General features: G+C 51.5%; 1 long non-coding RNA gene and 1 other non-coding gene across 4 annotated transcripts; both read right to left on the bottom strand.

Moving 5' to 3' along the window:
• Positions 1-264: 264 nt before the first annotated feature.
• Positions 265-15,918, bottom strand: LOC137447669 (uncharacterized). 3 transcript variants are annotated; one of them, XR_010988897.1, is made up of 4 exons: positions 15,846-15,918; positions 14,815-14,906; positions 14,235-14,266; positions 265-1,024 (listed from the first exon to the last, which is right to left on the bottom strand). It is a non-coding gene; the product is annotated as an uncharacterized lncRNA (long non-coding RNA). The 3 variants fall into 3 exon arrangements; XR_010988898.1 differs by lacking the exon at positions 14,235-14,266; XR_010988896.1 differs by lacking the exon at positions 265-1,024 and having other exon boundaries at positions 14,154-14,266.
• On the bottom strand, positions 14,562-14,741 carry LOC137447838 (small Cajal body-specific RNA 16). Its single transcript, XR_010988938.1, has one exon. It is a non-coding gene; the product is annotated as a small Cajal body-specific RNA 16 (non-coding RNA).
• Positions 15,919-17,830: the final 1,912 nt, after the last annotated feature.

Below are 17,830 nucleotides of genomic sequence, written 5' to 3' on the forward strand. Positions count from 1 at the left end.
ACTTGGCCAGTTGCCTTCGTCTAGCTGAAGTTAACTAGTTAATCTAGTAGCTCTGTAATTAGATTTGGCTATCTGATTGATATTCCATGCCATTACGCCTGTAACATCCTTTTCCTGCTCTGAAAGCCTGAGATACAATCTCACCAGGGCAAGGAATTTACACCCACTCAGATTCCTCTTAGTTCATAACATTTCTCTCTTTAGGTTCTGGGAAGTGTTTGAATTCTTAGTTACTGCCACTGTTCGATTTAAGCAAATGGCCACATAACTCCACAAGCTTTATTTGGACTTTTAAAGATGTCTGAAGTTTATTGATAGAGTGAAAGCATTAAAGTGAAAGTCCATAATTTAATGCCTACATCAGTCATGGTAGGTGTCTTGCCTGTTCTCTGCAGAAAGAATCATTTTAGCAAGACACACAGAGAAAAGGCAAATAATGGGGGGTTAAATAGTTCTGTTGTTGCCTATGCTCCTGTTACATCTCTTGTGGAAGCCCCAGCAGTGCATCATTAGAAGGAATATAAATGAAAAAAAGGGTGGGTGAAATGTTTAAGGAAAACTGTGAGGCATGCTGAAGAGTAAAGCCCAGAGGATGCAGGCTGGAAGTGCAAACTGTTTGGTACTGGCAGAAAAGGAGGAATGCTGCTTGCTAGACATGAAGGGCAGAAGGGCGTTCAGGAGGTTATGCAAGGTTGGTCACTCCGCTCCACTTTTCCTGGATCACATTCCTTCACGATAGGAACTGTGGTTACACAGCTCCAAGCTGTTTTAGGCAATGTTGCCACAGGAAGGAATGAGAACCATTGCTAGTTTATCCTTAGTAATAACTAACTTGTGCCTGGGAGCAGTGCAGGGGTGGTGTGTACAAGATTCAAAACGCCTCTGGCCTTGCTGTAGTTCAGTGCAAACCTCTGGAATTCCAGCAGGCAGGGACTCGCTCTGGTGCCTTTATTGGCATCACAGATGGTGACTAAAAGTGAAGTGGTCCTGGTTTACTGTCCAGCAGGTCTCATCTTTGCAGCTCCTGCATGGAAAAGAGGAGGCTGTTAGGAGTGCTGAACAAGAGAGAACATGTGTTCATTCAAGGTCTTGCAGCTAAGCTGGATGTTTATTAAAAGGCTGTGAAAGAGGGATGAGATGTTGAGTTCAGATAAGCTGGAGTTCTTCAAGAGCTGCTCCCTAATAAATCAGTCCCATCGGAGTCAGTGGAATATTTTTTATTGTACCACCAGCTACACTGAAATAAATCCCTGCTTCCCAAACCTTTAGCACCACAAAAATGGTCCCAAATGACAACATTTACAGCTAAAATAAACATGATGACTGCTAATGGGACAGAGTTGTGCCCTGGGGCAAGGCAATTCTGGTTTATACAGCGTTGTTCCTAAATGCCTTATAGGTACTTAACTAGTGTCACTTTTCTTTTTCCTTTCCTTGTTAATCTAGGGAGCCAGCATCTGGTGGTAATGGGTATGAGGTGGTGTGAATTCCTTCACTCCTTTACTCCTGAAACTAAAGGAGCTGTGGCACTCTTGAGTGCATTCAGTGCTCTCTGTGACATCTCTAGGGATTTTTTGTAAGCTCCCTGGGGAAAGGACACCGCAGGAGAAATTTCTCCACCCATCTCTGGAGATCTTAAAGCTCTTTGTAATAGCCAGGAAGATACTAATAATCACAAGACACAGAAACAAATTCTGAGGCTCTCAAACTGCTGGAGGGAAAGCCATGCAGTAAGTCAGGATGAGAAAGCAGACTGGAGTTCTTCCCTTCCAAGGTGATCCCCTGATTCCCAGAGGCTGCTGCCTTTGATCTCTGTGATAGTTTTCCACCAATGACAAGATTTGGGACAGAATAAAATACCTCCAGATCCATCTGTGTTCAGAGAAGTGATGCTAATGTACAAAACCTAGAAGGCGTTCAACTCTTGTGGTGAGCCTTCTAGTAAGGATAAAACTGGCCTGTTAAGCGCAGCCTAAATGAAGGTGTGTTAACTTTACACCATTATTTGAGTTACCTGAACTTTCCCCATGTGTCAGAGTGTAGAAAGGCCTTTAATGTCCTTGTAGACCAGAGCCCTGTATGTTTTGATGCCACAGACAGTCAGAACCATGTTTTTTTCCTTTCTTCTTAAGTGGCTGATAGGGAAATTGAATTGTAGGCTGGGAGCTGGCCAGAGACACCAGCTGCCAGCTCTTGGCCTCCAGCAGCTGACATCAGAGCGCAGGCACCATTGACATAGCAAACATTACGTAGCCAATCATTAGCAAATAGAACTAAGTCCTGATTCATAAAACAGATGAATCAGGATGAAGTGTGTGGAAAGCATCCCAGCCTTTATTCACAGCCTCTCACTGCAAAGCCCATAACCATACAAGAGTTCCTGCATGGAATTTAGTGTCCCTGCTCCTGAGTAAAGCAGAGAGCAGGTGGTGCAAGGGGGGGCTGCTCCTGCAGAAATAACTGAAGCATGAAGAGCCAGCAGAGTGAATGAAGCATCAAGTCCAACACTCATTCTAGTACCCATGTTGGATACTTGTAACCAGGGCATTAGCTCCCTTCTTAGGAAAGACACCCTCTGGGGCTCCCACAGGATTATTTCATCCCTCAGATCTCAGGAGGTGGCACAGGGTGGGCAGAATATCAGTGAGAACTCACTCCCCACAACCTTTTTCCCAGTATAAAGGGAAAAAACATTCAGATGGTAACTTACTTGCTGGGACATTTTATTGTTGCTGAAGATGTCATGCTCATAATACAGGGAGCTGGAGCTGAAAGCAAGGGAGGTTTACTGAGCTGTTGGGGATGCCCAAATGTTGTAATTGTCTTTAGAAACACCCCTTGTGCCCATCACTGCCCAGGAGCTGCCTGGTACCAGCTCAGAGCACACAGCCTGTTACCAATCACCCCTTTAAGTGAGATGCCTGGATCAGATCAGTTCTTAATAGCACTTTTCAGTCCTTAGAAAAAAAATACCCATTTCAGCCAAGGGGCATAGCAAATGCAGGATGAATAAATTCCTTGTAAAAATAAACCCAAAGGCTGTTTACTATCCCTCTTTTTAATGAGCCTGATAATACAAATACTCTCCTCTACTTCAAGTGCTGAATCCAGCTGTTGGGAGTTGCTCTCCAGGCCCCTGTCTGCCTGTAAAACGTTGATAGTTTATGTTTATATATTTTAAACACCCTTAGAGTAATAAGAAACTATTACTTATTATTAAAAGTTTTCCACACATCTAGCTCCTTTTCAAGTGTGCCCTGACTCCACCAGTCTGCACCCTGTGGGTAAACACTGGGCCTTTCACTGGAGCTCAGTCAGGACAAGCTTCCTTTGTGGTGGTTGCTCCTCCAACACAACACCGCCTCTATCTGTATAGCTTATTCTCCTGCCTGAAGGCATATCATTATGAGGCACTGGCACACCAAAATAACCACCAGTCTAGCTATTTCAGGGCTTATTTTTCAAATCACACTCTCTGTGGAGAAGTCCAGAGCTGGCAGCCTCCATCTAAAGGTCTCTTAGACAACACACGAGGAACATAAGTCTTATGACGCCCAAGAAATGCTGCTTATCTTCTCCGATCAGCAGGATTCTTCGCATGAATTCCAGTCCTGTATCCAAGGCAATCTCATTATTTGCTACACAGGCTCAATCTGCTCGCTAATTTCTTTTTCCTTGTCACAGGGGAGGAACCTTCCTGTGCTCCACAGGCATGCCTGAGCTTGGGAGATTAAAAGAAAGCGGGCAGGACGCATGAAAGATGTCGCCCGCTTGCAGTGGCGGCGGCGGCCTGAATGGGGAGCGCAGTTTAGAGACAGATGTTCCTTCCAATTGAGTTGTCAATGTCACAGATCCCAGCGAGTTCAGTGCTCCTGGGAAGTGTGAGATGGAGGGCACTGCTGGGCAGGAGGCTGGCTGCATCCTGGCAGCAGCAATGCTGATTTTGACATGGCCGCAGCATTAATCTGCCTTGGTCTCGAGCACCGCTGCCTGGCTCTCAGTCCTGGAATTAATTTGGCTAATGCAGTGTGTGATGGAAAGCCAGGTTTGCAATCTCTTTGCTGGGCAAGATTGAAGGGAGATTGAAAGTATCCTCTATCCCTGGATAAGTGAAGTGGTGGCAGAGCTCCACTGAAGGGATATCCACTGAGGGTCAGGCTCCATCTCTCTAGGGATGAGAGATGACTTATTTAACACCTCCTGGCTCTTGTAGCTGTCAGCATGGGGGAGGGAGAGCCTGAGCAGAGAAGGAAGAAGTAGAGTTGCCTTTTGAGCCAAGCACTAGCTCTGCCACCTACGTGCAAGTGGGATGTGTAGGAGGTGAGGTTTGGTTTGTTTGGGTTGTTTTGGTTTGGGTTTTTTTGAGGGCAGCTTCCAAACAGCAGTCTCAGAATCACTGGGTTTAATGAAGGAGATGAGCTACAGCACAGGAAGCCTATTTGGAGTCGTGGTTTCAAGCTGGTAGTGACAGACTGATGTGTGACCACTAAGTGTTTCAAATTAGCTAATGAACAGCTGTTCTGTTGGATTTGCTTTTGGTCAAAACGAGCCAGAGTCTGAATGAAACAACAGCCCAATGATGACAAGAACCAATATGGCCCAGTACAGCTGCCTGGACAGAGACTGGAAACAATCCCAATGCTTCCTTAGTGCCCTGTCGCCAACCCCATGTGTTGGGGCCTTCCTGAGCCTTTGCTGCACCACCTCTACAGGGAGCAAGAAAGGAGAAGGGCCTTGAGCACCCAAGGAGTCAGCTGAATATGGCAGTGTGGGGAGTTGAGGAAGCACCAGCTGAGCAGACCCCCAGGCTGCAGAGTGGCAGAAGACATCCTGCCCAGCAGGTTTGCCTAATGAATTCAGAAGAGGGTGCAAGACAGACAGGATGGCTTGAGAAGATCACTGCACCTACCAGTGTTCTTGCTAAATCAATTTGATATCTCAGTCAGTAGGAAAGGACTTCCTGAGGGGGTCCAAGCACCACTTAACCACCACTCTGAGGTACGAACTCCACCGTGTGTCCCTTCCTGGGGTAGTAGAGAATTCAGTAGCTGTCCTTTGCTTAAAGGCACAGCCTAAAACTGTCACACTTCCCTCTCCATCCCTGCCACCCCCATCACATGCAGCACTGCCCCACTCAGCATCACAGAGAGAACCACACGTGGCTGCAGGAAAACCATTAGAACATGGATGCGAGACACATCGACACAGCACTGCTCAAACCGACCCAGGAAGACGTTTCAAAGGCAGACAAGCAAGCTGCCAAAAATAAACCCCAGCCCACCCTGGCTGCTGTACTAAGCCATGGGAACAATATTGTGCAGAGGATCAGATCCAGCAGGACACAAGCAGCCTAAGGGTCTTTTTACATTTGGCTTGAAAAGGCTAAAAATAGCACCTTTTTTTTTCTTCCTGCATTGCCATCTCCTCTGCCTGCTCCTATCCACTGGCACTTTTACATGCAAAGCAGGCTTTGGGATCCAAGGCAGGGTAATTAGACTCCAGCCCAGCAGCTGCAAGTGGAACAGCTGGAGGTGTTATTTTTATGGGTTATTAATTGACTCCATAACCAAAAAAAAAAAAAGAGCCAACACACAACAACAAAAAGAAAAAGCCAGCAGAACCTGAGCCTGGCAAAGAGAGAAAGCCAGCAAGCTGCAGTCCCCAGCCACATGATGAGGTCTTAGTGACAGAAGAAGATAAAATAAAAGAGAGAGCCCCAGTACCCTAAAGCCGATTAGTTATAGCAATTTCTCCAAAGATAAATATAGAAGGGAAAAAAAAAATCCTCCCCCATCTTCAGCTCAGTTGGTGGAGATGAGAAAGCACAAGGAAGGAGATAGAGACATTTAATTTTTCACTTAACCCCCTCGTGGGTTGCAGAGAGCAAACTGCTGCTTCGGGGAGGCTTCCAGCACTTCCAATTCCCCTGGCAGCTGCACCCTGGCCACCCCTTTCCTCAGCCTAACAACTGCATTAGCTCCAGCCAGGAAGGCCAGGCTCTGGGCTGCTGAGCAGCATCACCATGCTGGGCAAAGGAGCAAAGCAAGGCAGCTCCTAGTGCCAGCCCAGTGCCCTGTCACAAGTCAGTGCAGTGCCCAGGTGCCTCTGCTGGGCACAGATGGGTGGGCACACACTGTGTGCCTCCCTTCAAAGGGGCTGAACCACCCACACTGCCCCAACAAACAATGCAGGAAAGACCCAGGAGACCACCTGCCTCCAATTCTTCCTCTCTGCCTCTCCTGTAGCTGGGGATAGACAAGGCTTGGGGACAGAAGCCACCTATGGCCAGGTGGGAAACCCTGCATCACTGGCCCGAGTATGGAGGAGCTCAGGTGCTGGTGGCAGGAGGGAGCAGGACCCAGGCCATTGCCTCAGTGAAAGCTTTTGCACATCTGCTTGGACAGCAAGCACATAAATAACAGGCAGCTCCAGCAGAGATGCTGAGGAGCCAGGAAACCAGCAGAGCACTTCAGCTTTATGGGCAATGAATTCAGCCCTTGTCTGGATGCTGACAGTCAGCAAGGCCCTGTCCCCAGGCCAGCCCATACTGCTGGCCCAGGCTGTGGCTTCTTTGTTCAGGCCCTGGGTTTAACTTCTCAAAATAACTCTCAGCTGTACAGCAGAGGTGAAGCAGCCTCTCTCCCAGCAGAGAGGACAGCCAGGTTCACCAGGCCTGGGCATCAACTGTGCTGGCAGCCCACAGGGAGGGAGAGCTGCTGCTGCTTTGGACCAGCCTTGCCAATATCTTGCCAAACCTCAGCCCCTTCTGTGGCAGTCCTTGGCAGGAGGCAGGACATCCCTGTGTTCCACAGCTCCAGCACGGGGATTTCTTCCCACGTTTTTCACCCATACACCAAGAGCACCAGAGGCTCCCCCAGGCTTTTCTTCCCAACGTTCAGCCATTGCCCCACGTCTCACGACACAGCTGTAGTTTCACACAGGCTAAATGCCCCTGCAGTGGCTGCTCAGAACCCCCCTGCATTACCTTTAACTTGGGCAGATGTGCTGCAAACATGCTGTAAGGCAAAGGAGATTCAGCATCAGCTACATTCCCCTGCCCAGCCTTGGGGAGGTGCATGTTGCTTGTGCATCCACAAGTCTGGCAGTGCCACAGCTCCCTGGGCATTTTTTCCCTAGTAAGACAGAATATACCATCTGTGCTTCCATCACACCTCCCCACAAGATCTAGAGCTGTGGTTGCACAGGGATAGACAGCTCTGGGGACAGCAGAAGGGAAGGAAGCTTCTTCGAAGGGGTGTCAGAACCACAGGTGACCTCACTGGAGAGCTAAGAGATGCAGGGGTTGTGAAAAATCTTTGGCCTCCACAGCGTGGGACGGGCATTTGAGCGCAGAGCACATCAAATGAACTGAAGGACGAGTGACATTTTCCTTCTCAGCTGCTCTATCCTTGCCCACACAGCCGGTGGGCTGACTCTATTCAGCTGAGGATGCAACGTGATTAGTAAACAAATGATGCATTTGCACCAGAAAGAAAAGAGAGAGAAAGAGAGAGAGAGAGAGGGGAAGAGAGGAGACTAGCAAGGAAACCAGGCACATTTTGGGGGTAGGAGCAAGCAGCAGTGAGCTCTTTAAAAATCTGCTGAGGAAGGTACTTGCACAACACATGGTTTGGGCAGATCAATGAGGCTGCAAAGTGGCCTGCTCCTGGCAGGCACACAAATCCACTTTCTAATGAAATTTACAGCAAGCAGAATTTAGGTCACTACTCGGAAGCATTCAGTTTATTCCAGGCAGCTTTTAAAATATTTAAGAAATAGCTTTCAGATTCAGGCTGTTCACCTCTGCCTGGAAGGTCCAGCTTGCAGCCAGGGCAGATTTCTTAGCTACAGCTTAAAAAAAACCCCAATCCTAGGTGTTTTTAAGGTGGTTTCTTTGCTTCCCCCACTCCCTTCATCATCACAGTACAGCGACTGAACTCAGCTCCTACCACAAGTGGGAACTAAGGCCCCAAGCAATGCATTCCTTCCCCAAGGTCAAGAGCAGGGAGACACCTGGATGTGACCTCCCTGCAGCCTGTGCAGTGAACACAGGACTTCATCTGCTGCTGAAGGAAAACCAATACTACAGCCAGGCCTAAAAACAGCTCTCAAGGGAGCAGCTAAAAGCAGCCCCTTAGTAGAAGTGAACCTTCACTAAAGGCTGAGTGATGCTGAGTGGAAGGATCTAGGCTGGACTGGTGGTTGCTAGCACTAGTCCTAGGTGTTATGCTTTTAAGAGAGTTGCTGGAGCCTCTTTAGCAAGCAGTGGAGAGGAAGGAAAGGTGGAAACCAGGCAGTTCCCTGGCAGTTTACCCAGCCCCAGTTCTCCAGGCTCTCAGCTCCTGTACAAATCAGGGCAAAAGTGCAGACATTTCCTCTTCCAGCAGTGCAAAGTTCAGTGCTCGGTGGAACGCGCTGACAGCACGAACCCATTCCTGTCCCTGCTCAAGGGCCAGCCTGCCAGGCACAGACACCAGGGCTTTTCCAGCCTAAACACAAACCAGGAACAGAGGAGGGGAGAGCAGAAGGTGACCTCAGAGCACAGCCAAGCTCCTGGCGTATGCCTGCATGGTGCTGGTTCCTGGTCAGCTCTTGAGGCCTAACCTGGCAGAGGAGGAAAGTGGCCTTGTGGCTATGGGAGCTAAAGGCTTAGTGTAAGGGGAGAAGTCACCTCCACAGCAAGGCACCTGCTGTGATGTACTTGGGGGTCAGAGCAGTTTCCCCCACTGCTCACTGACTTGCCCCACCTTGGCAGCTGCCTGCCCACCCCTTGCCTCCATTCATCACAGCCAGGACACGTACCCCTGCCCACACAGGAGCTGTTGCCCTCTCATGGGGTCTGGCTTTCCTCCCAGTGCAACCCCAGTGCTCAGGATATGGTCTGACTACAGCTGAGGTGAAACATGGGTGCATATGCAAACATCTCTGCCTCCTTCCTCATTATTTTTGACTTGCACACATAAATATCCATTTCATGCTCAGCTGATGAAGGATTTGCTTGGCTGAGTTACCACCCTGGCTGCTGCTCTGCAGCTGGCTTTGTACCAGGATTTGGTACTGGAGGACACAACCAGTCTCTGGCCTCCCTTCCATCATCACTCCTGGTCTTGGACAAGCACACCGGGACGTGGCTGCTGGACTCTGCTGCTACACACAGCGTGGCACTGTCCACCATGGCCCTGGTGATCCTTGCCCTCTGCTCTGCCTGAGACAGTATCAGGGCACTGCAAAAGGCAGTGCAAGGAGAGGGCTAAAGAGACACCATCAGTGCAGAGAAAATCATAGAATGGGTTGAGTTTGAAGGGACCTTAAATATCCAACCCCCCTGCCATGGGATACCTCTCAGTAGATGAGGTTGCTCAAAGCCTCATCCAGCCTGGTTTTAAACCCTTCCAGGGATGAGGCATCCACAACTTCTCTGGGCAACCTGTTCCAGTGTCTCACCACCCTCAATGGCAGCTTCAGCAGGGATCAGATGCTGCCAGCTGGCTGGCAGAGCTCACTGACCTCACCTTCAGCACCAAGAGCCTCAAGTCCAGCAGGATTTTCCCCTGCAGTAAAAGCAGGGGAAAGACTTAGTAGAAATCATAAAAACCCCAAACCCTATTCTCTGGTTTACAAGAGGAGAGAACATTGCAAGCAGTGCCTGTGCTCCATTCCCTGGGTTTATGTTGCAGGATGGATCCCACTCTCCCCACAGAAAAACACAATGGGCAGAACTTCTTCCAAAAAGCCATGGGAGATACAGAGCATGACCTCACCAGTCAGCAATGGAGGAACTGAGAAGCTGTGCACAGGCTAGGACAGGCAGAACCACCAAGGCTGTGGCTCCCCAATCCACAGAGCTGATGTAAGAGCTTGATGCTGCCAAAAGGCAAAGATTCAGCTAACCCCACGCCCACCAGCACCTTCTGGGGGCCACCCAACCTCCTTAAGTCTAGCAGCAATAAAATGCTTTTCTGCCAGGCAGGTGACTTGTGTCAGCTCCCTCTGAGGAGCAAGAAGAGCCAGCCTGAGCTGAGCACTGCAGCTCCCTTTCCACTGCAGCAGCTCCTGTCTTGTGTCCCCAGAGGAACCATGGTAGGGCACAGGCAGAATTGAGCCGAGAAATCCTACGTGCTGGGAAACAGGGATCCAAGAGCATAAGGGGGAAGCAGGGGAGAGCTGCCTGGGGCAGGTTGGACTTGATGATCTTTGAGGTCACTTCTAACCTTATTGATTCTGTGACTCTATGATTCTATGGAAGAACAGGTCAGATGCTGCAGCAGGCAGGCCACCCACCCATGCAAAGCATCAGAGCTGCTCCCATCCACAGAGCCACTTCCAAGCAGGCTGAGAGGCAGAGAAGGATCAGTAGCTGCAGATCCCTAGAGACAACATGGGGAGGGACAGCACCACACTGCCTCAGGGCAGGACGCCAGGTCTGTGACCTGCCAAGGAGCTACATTCCCTCCAGCAAGCAAAGGCCTTGCTCCAACAAAGCATGCCTGCTCAGCTCACCATCAGCGTGGGGAGCATGTCCCAGCAGATAACTCCTTGCTCTGGGGACTCCTGTGCTCGTGAGATAAGCTGCTCTTATCCAGGAAGGAAGGAACAGCTTGCAAATGGCTCACACGAGTGCAGTGCTCGAGCTTAGCACAGCGACCACGGTGCGAATGGCAGACGAGGCTGCTCCAAACAGCTACTCCTGCTCCAGCAGTCAGGTTGTGCTTGCAAGAAACCACCACAGTGGTGACCAAAGCACTTTGCACACAACCTCCTTCACAATCAGGGAAGAAAAACAAACAGTGCTTGGAGAGCTGGGGCCACTGCTTCAGGGTGAGGCTGTGTTTGGGTGCAGCTCACCCAGAGACACCCACCGTCCCCTCCAGCACCCTCAGCACCTACCCTGGGTCCCTCTGCAATTCCTGGAAGGCTCACAGCCACACTTAAAATGCCCAGTTCTGACCTGCTGGGGATGTGGGAAATCCTCAGAGCAGCCCAGCTGTCTGTCACTGCACACTGTCCACCTTCACACAGGCAAGAGAGAGCAGCAAGGAAGAGAGGAACAGCATCTTGCTGACCACAGAGTTTAAAATCATTTTTCCTCTGGGAGAGCCTGGACCTAACCACAGCAGGGTTCCATTAGTGGGCAAAACAAGTAAACCAGCACAGGATTCAAAACACATCCATGTGATGCCAGCCCTGACTGGTGAGGGTCTTTGCTCTGTCTTGACAACTCTCAGTTGCTGCTCAAGGGGCTTACAGCAGCTTCAAGCTGTAACACCAAACAGGCAAGGGATAAGCAAACGTGGGTGCAGACAGGAGCTTCCCGGGGCCACCAGGCTCCAGAGCAAGTGAGCAGCAAGCAGGAGTGCATCACCCTGCTCCAGACAGGCACGAGCCACTTTCACAAGGCAACTTGAGTCACTCCAGCTGATCCACAAGGAGGATCCTTCAGCATGATCTGCAGGTTACCCAGCCCCAACCACCTGCCTGACCCACTTCTCAGGGCGGTTGTGCTTTCCTCAGACCAGGGCTGTTTACAGTCTCTAATCCACTTTGCATGCTGGCTAAGCACAGACCTCAGCACACCCAGCTGGTGGAGGCTGTGTCCTGCCTGTACCTGCCAGCCTGAAAGGGCTTTTACTGTGACACTACTTCTAGAGCAACTCATGACCTCAGCCACCAGACTGTTTTCAGAGCAAGACCTCTGAGAGACTCAGGGACCACGCTTGGCAGTCATGTGCATATGAGTGTATCAAGCACACAGCATCCCCCAGGAGAAGCTGGGGGCAAAGAACTGGTTTTGATCTTCCCCCTTCCCTCTCCCCCCCTTTTTTTCCCCCTCCCTCAGGCAAATGGTGACCAGCTCCTTACTCACTCACTCTGAATTCAATTTTTCAAAGAGAACATCAACATTATTTGTGCCACAAGGTCAAGAGGATGTGAAATTTCCTTGAAAACAAAGCAAAGGCAGATAAGCTGTTACAGGACTGCCCTTCCTGCAGGCAGCCCTTCACCTCCCCCACCCTCAACACTCACAATCCTCAGCCCCAGGAGCACCACCCCATTTTGGCTGCCTCCCTCCACATTGCTCTCGAGCCAGACTCCACCCTGACCCCCAGCCAGCTGTGCTAAGAGCAGTGACTGGCAGACACCATGCTTCAGCCAAGAACCAGTCTCCTCTCAGATGTAAAGATCAAGTTCCAAAATGTCCACAGACCCCACCAGTACCAACAAAGATCTCTATCTGCAGCAATCCTGAACTGACCAAGATGTCCATCTCTCCTTTGGATCCTTCTCAAGCCCTGCACATGCTGGAACAAAACCAGCCCTGCTGGGATTGCTTCAGCTCAAGAATTCATTCTTAACATGACACTTAAGAGGCAAAATTTAGTGAGGAAGAAATCCTCTACTCGGCCAAGGAGCCAGTTTGGCCATCAAGAGCTGAGCTACTCTGCAGCACTTCCTATGAACACACACAACCCAGCAGGCAACTGGGGGTCACAGAATCCCAGCATGGTGGGGGGCTGGAAGGGACCTCTGGAGCTCATTCAGTCCAGCTCCCCTGCTAAAGCAGGGGCAACCGCAGCAGGCTGCCCAGGACTGCATCCAGGTGGGTTTTGAGTATCTCCAGAGGAGACTCCAGCAATATTCTGTCACTCTCAAAGTACTTTTTTCTAATCTTCAGATGAAACCTCCTGGGTTTGTGTGTGCCTGTTGCACCTCATCCTAGCACTGGGCACCACTGACAAGTCTGGCCCCATCCTCAATGCTGAGCATAGAGAAAATCTCCTCTCAAGCTGCTCTTCCCCAGGCTTCTCAGCCTTTCCTCATAATAGAGGAGCTCCAGTCCCCCACATCACTTCATAGCCCTCACAGGACTCTCTACAGCGTTTCACATCACATTGGCCTCAGTCTTGGTGTAGAAGAGCTGCAGATCAAGTGGACATTCCCTCTATCCATGAAAGGAAACCCAGGAGCCAGGCTCTGCAATGTAAGCAAGAAGTTACTACTTGCTGTTACCAAGGGCACATTCTACTACCTAGGAGGCAGGAAAGGGAAGGTGGCCTGTGCAAACGAACCCTCCAAGCAACCTCTTCCACATACCCACCGTGCAGGGGGTACCCACCCAGCTGCCTGCCCTGGGCACACACACTTGCTTGGGAGTGATGTCACCAGCTGGGGCTGAGCACCATCACATGGAGCCCAGCTGATGGTTACATAAGGCAGGAGCATCCTGGGCCACTGCCAACGCACAGAGCCAGTATCTTGAACACAACTAATCCCACCGCGGCCTCGCTGCCTGCACAGCCCTTTAGAGGAAGTCTCCTTGATCGCCAGCTTAGCAGAAAGCAAAACCATTCCGTGGAGCTTCACACCCTCTAGCGGGGACAGGAGCTTGGCACACCCAGGAGAGCACAGAATCAACCAGGCTGGAAAGGACCTCAGAGATCATCAAGTCCAACCTATTGCCTAACACCTCATGACAACTGAACCATGGCTCCAAGTGCCACAGCCAAGCCTTTTTTGAACACCTCCAGGGATGGGGACTCCACCACCTCCCTGGGCAGCACATTCCAATGGCAAATTACTCTTTCTGGGAAGAACTTTCTCCTCACCTCCAGCCTGAACTTCCCCTGGTGCAGCTTGAGACTGTGTCCTCTTGTTCTGGTGCTGGCGGCCTGGGAGAAGAGCCCAACCCCCACCTGGCTACAACCTCCCTTCAGGTAGTTGTAGAGAGCAAGAAGGTCTCCCCTGAGCCTCCTCTTCTCCAGTCTAAACAATCCCAGCTCCCTCAGCCTCTCCTCAGAGGGCTGTGCTCCAGACCTCTCCCCAGCCCTTCTCTGGACACATTCAAGAGTCTCAATGTCCTTAAATTGAGGAGCCCAGAACTGGACACAGGATTCAAGATGTGGCCAAACCAGTGCTGAGTCAGATCACTCACATCCTTCAGTACTCCTGAATTAAAGACTGAAGTAGCCCTACAGATCCCCAAAGCAGATCTAGAGAACACTACACATCTGCCCCAGGCACAGGCCACGAGTGCCAGAGCAGTAGTTTTACACACCTACCTTCCTGTATGCTCCCTTGCAGCATGTTAAAAACCTCTCTACTTTGTTCACACCTAACACCAAGTATTGAATATGAAAAAAGGAAGAAAAGTCAACTTTGAGAACTGGATTTTATTGATGTTTAGCATCTAGTTAGGTGAAACTACTTCCTATAACCTAAAAAAAAAGCACTCTCACCATCCTGCAGAACGATCTTCTGGTTCAGCCACCTGAAAAGTAACAACCAGGGGGTTCAGCCACAGCAAGCAAGCTGCAGGGAAAGCTTGGCACAGGCATCAGAGCTGCTCAGCCTGCACCAGCCAGACCCCACAAGGCTAGCACAGACAGCTCAAGATCCAGAGCCCCCCTGCAAGTGGTTATGTTGCAGATTAATTACACTGAGAAAACACTTTGCTGTTTAAAAGTTAGCTGAGAGGAAAATCCTCAGCCAGGCAAATGACTTAGTTACTGATTTTGCTGCTTGTTTGATCCAAGAGCTGGTTTTCCTTGGCTTTGGAGGGAGCTTGTTGTATGCAGTATCATACATGACCATCAAAAGGCTGCATGAATGCTCACACCTGTTACTGCACAGGATGGACCCCAGCATGGAGTCTGCCAGGGGGTTGATCTTGGGCACGGGTGAGGCTGGCTAGTACGAGGCAGGGCCTGTTGGCCCCACTGCCCAGCAGCCCTTCCCCAGCCCTGTGTTCACTGTGGCCCACAGACCTCCCGTGCCCCCAACTCAGGGACTCGCTCAATGCACCTGGCTCTTGCTCACCTCACAAATGGAAGCACCAAGTGACAACATAACCACTCATGGTCACCATTCAGGGCTGGGGCTTCTCCGAGGCTGAACCCCAGCAGGAAATCCTGAAAGGCACAAAGTTCTGTGAAGATCCACTAGAAAACCAAACAGATCCAGTCTGGCCACCATCACCACATGATGTATGTGCAATCGTGCCCTGCTCTGGCCACGGAGCTCCTCTGCTTGCCCACACAGCCCCTTCCTTGCTCTACAGCTCACCCATTCCACTCCTTGTGCCAAACTGCTCTCTCCCTGCCTCCACCTGCCCCCAGCGCCCTTACTCTTTGGCACTGCCCACCCCACAGCCCTGCACCACCCCACACCCCCAGTGCAGGCTCCAACACCTCCCACATGGAGGAGCCGTAAGTCGGGTTTGCCCCCTGCACAACACTCCAGCTCTCCTGCCACCTCCCTATACCTGTGCCCCTCCCTATATCCTGCTCCCGCACCTTCGCTGCACCCCGGCACTGCCCCCTAAGCCCCCCCTGCACCTCTCACAGCACTCCAGCTCCCCCATATCGACCGCCGCAGCCCCCACTGCCCCACAGTCCCATTCCACCTTGCCGCCCCTCAGCCCTTGGTACACCCTTCCACTACCCCAGGCCTATATCCTGCTCCCTAGGCCCTCACTACACTCCCACAATGCACCCCAAACCCGCTTTGCACACCCCACAGCCCCCCCATGCCCTGCCTCCCCCAGCCCTCCCCATCCCACACTACCCCTTTTAAACTCCATACGCCTCTGCCCCATATCCAGCACAACCCCCTCCACAACCCCAGCCCCATATCCTGCCCCCGAAGCCCACCCTCAGCGCTCCAGCCCCCCATACCGTGCCTCCCCCGGCGCGCACTGCCCCCAACCTCCCACACCGCTCCTCACCCCCCATTACACCTCATGTCCCAGTACAGGACCCCGCACACACTACCCCAGCCCCAAACTCTGCTTCCCCGCCCTTACTGCATCCCCAGATACAACCCCCCAGCACCCCCAATCCTGCTCTCACCACTCAGCGCCCCACGACGCACTCCGGCCCCGGCTGCCCCGCGCCCGCCACGAGGCGCCGCCCGACCGGAAGCAGCGCGGGCCGGAAACCCAGCGAGACGCAGCGCGGGCCAGAGCGTCACCACGGCACTTCCGCCCGCCCGCGGTCCTCCAGCCCTGCCTTGCAGAGCCGGCGCCCGCCGTCCCTATGGCAACAGCTCGAGCCCTCGCAGCCGGCTGCCCCCCGGCGAAGGGCAGCGCCGGCCCGGGGTGCTGTGCCTTGGGCGCTACCGTTCCGCAGCGCTTTCCTTAGTGCCGGGGCCACACAGCCCGCACTGCGCCTGCCCCTTCTGGCCCCTTGGGTCTGCAGAGTGGGGGTAGGACTCACAGGTTCCTCCGTGGACCTGCCGGGACGGAAGCCGAGAACTCGGGGCGCTTCTGGGGAGACAGAAACCATGACCTCGTCAACTCGGGGAGCAAGCTGTGCTCAAGGACAGTGCTGGGTTTGGGTTTGTATTCCCCAACAGGCAAAACCCGTGCACGCAGGAGGCTGCTCTTGGCCAGAGCTGAAGCTGCACCAGTGTCAATCCAGAGCAAATCAGTATGCTATAGAAACATTGAGGTGAAAAGAGTCTTCTGAGATCATCAAGTCCAACCATTAACCCAGCACTGCCAGGTCACCACTACACCATGTCCCTCAGCACCACATCTCCGTGGCTTTGAAACCCCTACAGGGACAGGAACTCTGCCCTGGGCAGCCTGTTCCAGGTCTTGACAACCCTTTTAGGGAAGAAGTTGTTCCTCACGTCCAACCTAAACATTCCTTGGTGCAACGTGAGGCCATTTCCTCTTTTCTTATATATATATATATATATACTTAGCCACTTCTTGCTCGGGAGAAGAGCATTTAGATCTAATTTTCTGTTGGTGGTTTTCAAGGCTGCCTGGTTGCATTGAATTGTGTATCACTTTCAGTGGCTCTGACTGAAGCGTGAGAGGCTTTTCAGCATGAATAAAGGTGTCTCACTCGTAATTTAATCACAAATTTCCCCTCCCAGACATCTCAGTATAAATAGCCAAACAGAAGAAAACCAGTTCCACACACACAGACAATAGCTCTCTCCCTGGTGGCTCATTAAAAATGAACAAGCACTTAGTTTTGTTCCTGCAACAACGCACTTTAGCAGACCTTTCATAAAATATACACAGAGTTCTAAATCGTAGATGCAAAAAATGGGATGGGAAGAGCAGTCCTTAAGCTGAGCTAGCAAACCCTCACTTGCAGGTTGGCACAGCCTTGGGGTGGCCTCTTGGTGCTAGCACGTTCAAGCCTGGGGCTTGAATGACACCCGGTGACGACTCGTTGTCCCAGCAGCCCGGCTCCGTGGCATGCGAGGGCTGATCAGCCCCGCTGCTGAGCAGGTAATTCGATCCTCCGGTTTCCCGTCGGCCGTGTGCAGCCCTGTGCCGTGCTGCCTGCCTGCCTGCTGCTGGGAGCCTGCTCGGAATACTAAAGTGGTCATTTGCTTCTGATTTTTTTTTCTCTTCTTCTGGTGCTTGTAAACGTAGAGGCAGAGTGTTGAACAAATCCTGAGGAATGTCTCCCCGGTCCCTATGAAATCAGAGGTCACGATCCCCCTTTTGCGCACAGAACTCTGATCCAAGGGGATGAATGAAAACATAAATAGGCACAGATTTGAGGAGCTTGCTTTACAAACCCTGCTTCCGTGTTGCTCAAGGTAAAAAGCCCTTTTCCTTCTTCCCCTTGACCAGCAGTCACAAGCCAAGGGATATTCTCCTCTCTTCCAGCACAGTTTTTCATGTGTTGGTAGCTCAATGTTAGATATGGTAATGATCAATAGCTGTTTTTCTTAGGATCACAATGACATCCTTTAGAAGTGCCCAAAGGTGCCCAGAGCATAATGGAATAGCCCTGCAGCCAGTCTGCCCCAGGCTGGACGCTGCAAGCTCATGTGCAGTGGCCAGGCAAGGCTCCTTGTGGGGCTG

The sequence above is a fragment of the Melanerpes formicivorus genome, unplaced genomic scaffold (genome assembly GCF_026170545.1).
Source record: "Melanerpes formicivorus ecotype bairdi unplaced genomic scaffold, bMelFor1.0.p_v2 SCAF_21, whole genome shotgun sequence".
NCBI classification, from domain to species: Eukaryota; Metazoa; Chordata; class Aves; order Piciformes; family Picidae; genus Melanerpes; species Melanerpes formicivorus.